Source organism: Sesamum indicum, linkage group LG3 (genome assembly GCF_000512975.1).
Source record: "Sesamum indicum cultivar Zhongzhi No. 13 linkage group LG3, S_indicum_v1.0, whole genome shotgun sequence".
NCBI classification, from domain to species: Eukaryota; Viridiplantae; Streptophyta; class Magnoliopsida; order Lamiales; family Pedaliaceae; genus Sesamum; species Sesamum indicum.
In genome coordinates, this window is record NC_026147.1 from 22773676 (window position 1) to 22776184 (window position 2509).

The window sequence follows — 2509 nt, forward strand, 5'->3', positions numbered from 1 at the left end:
TTGAAGATCCCCCGACATACCTTCATCCTATGGTTAGCCATTCAGGAAAAGCTACCAACGACAGACAAACCATGGTTAAATCATTTGGGTGGATGCATCCTTTGTGACGTTGATACTGCGGAGACACACACTCACTTGTTCTTCCGATGTTGATTCAGTAGAAGATGCCTTACAGTTGTTCGTCAACAGATCCGATTTGCTTGGCCCAATCGCGAATGGGCAAGAGACGTGGAATGGGCATCGAGGAAGTGGAGGGGAAAACATATTGTTAATGTAGCATATCGAGCATTACTTGGTGCATGCATATACCATATTTGGCGAGAGAGAAATCTAAGACGATTTGAGCAGACCCATCGGCCAGCACATGTATTAGCTTTGTGTATCTTAGATGACATTAGACAGAGGATAATTAGTATTAATCTTCGCTATATAGACTGTGGCGCATCCCTTGGCCTGTCGGGGGAGAAACCACATGATTGTTGTACTATTATTTTTAATTAATGAAAATTACATTTACCCCAAAAAAAAACAATTCCAATGCCAACATAATATTGTCCCCAATGCTTCGTCCTGGAATAAACGCTCCCTAACAGGGACTAATTATCTTGTCCAGAACCACACTTAACCGTTGGACAAGTAATTTTGCAATAACTTTGTATAACACATTACAGCATGAAATTGGTCTAAAATCTCCAACAGTCATAGGAGTGTGTACCTTTGGGATTAGAGCCAAAATTGTGGAGTTGACTTGCTTGAGTAATTTACCGGTATTAAAGAAGTCTAGTACCGCCAGGAAGGAGGAGAGTCACCTTGCAAAATAGACGTGGAATATGAGTGGATACCTCCCAAATGTACCAGTTGTATGACGCTAGGGCATGCGGCCAAGGATTGTGCTCTCAATAAACCATCCAAACCAATTAAACCACCAGTCGCCGTTTACGTCCCTAAAACAGGACTTGGGAGGCCGCCACCAGTTCATGATCAGGAGATAATACCACCAACCCGAAGGGTGGATAAGCAGAGAGATAGGCGTGAATATCCTAGTGGTGGTGCCGTGAGATCAAGTCGGGAGGATAAGGGTAAGGACCTTGTTGTATATAATACGTTTGATGCTCTACACTTACTTGATGATGCAGATGAGATGTCACGGGGTCCTAATCATAGCAGCCCCATATGTGGTGATCCATGTTGAATGCAGCAATATGGAATGTACGTGGCCTGAACAAACGCGACCATCAGTTAGCAGTCAAAGACATCGTTGCTGAATTCAGGTTACAATTTCTTGGACTTCTTGAAACTCGAGTTCGTGGAAATAATGCATCTCTTATTCACTCTATCTTGCTACCCTAATGGAAATGGTTCACGGATTATGGATCGTCGGGTAATCGAGTTTGGATTGCCTGGGATGATAATTTTGTTGATGTTGATGTGGTTGAATGTGGTACTCAATTTTATCCACTGTCATGTTACTACTCGTGCACCTCATGAGACGATTGCTGTCACTGTTGTTTATGGAGCTATTGAAGTGGCTGAAAGAAGGGCTCTTTGGGGAACCCTGGAGACTAAAGCTACCCAATGTGTCGACATCCCATGGTTGGTTGGAGGGGACTTTTTTTTTTTGGGGTAAATGTAAGTTTCATTAAGTAAAAAAAAGTAGTACAGTACAACAATGTGATCATCAGTTGGTTTCTCCCTCGTCAGGCCAAGGGATACGCCATAGTCTATATAAATCTCGTGTACTGACTGACGTAGGTAAGCTAATGCTAAGGATTCGCTGTCTAATATCCTCAACTATCAATAATGCCATGGTGCTCGTTGTCCTCTCGGTGTGCTCAAATCGTCTCAAGTTTCTCTCCCTCCAAATGTGGTATACACATGCTGCTAATAGTGCTCGATAAGACATGTTAACAATGTGTTTACCTCTCCATTTCTGGGAAGCCCATTCAACATCCGTTTGCCAGTCTCTATTGGGCCAGGAAAATCGTACCATTCTTCGTATTGCTGCAAGACACTGTCGACTGAATCTGCACTGAAAAAATAGGTGTCCATGTGTCTCCATCGCTCCCTCGGTACATAGAATACAAGGGCCAAGGTGGGCTAACCACGGTTTGTCCGTCGTGGCCAATTTGCCAAGAATAGCAAGCCATAGGATGAATTAGTGACGTGGGATCTTCAGTGATCCCGAAAGTAGTGAAGACTTCATTCATTCATCTTATGGCTCGCAATCCTCGACAAACTACCTACCACGGATAAATCATGGCTATCCCACCTGGGGGTATGCATATTGTGCGATGAGAGAGCTACGGAATCTCGTTCACATTTATTCTTCCGATGCAGATTTAGTCGTCAGTGCCTCTTTGAGATTCGCAGATGGAATCGTTTTCACTGGCCCAACAGGGATTGGGCAACAGATATTGAATGGGCGACGCGGAAATGGAGAGGTAAGCACATTATTAATAGCGCTTACCGTACGCTACTTGCATCGTGTGTCTACCACATATGGAGGGAA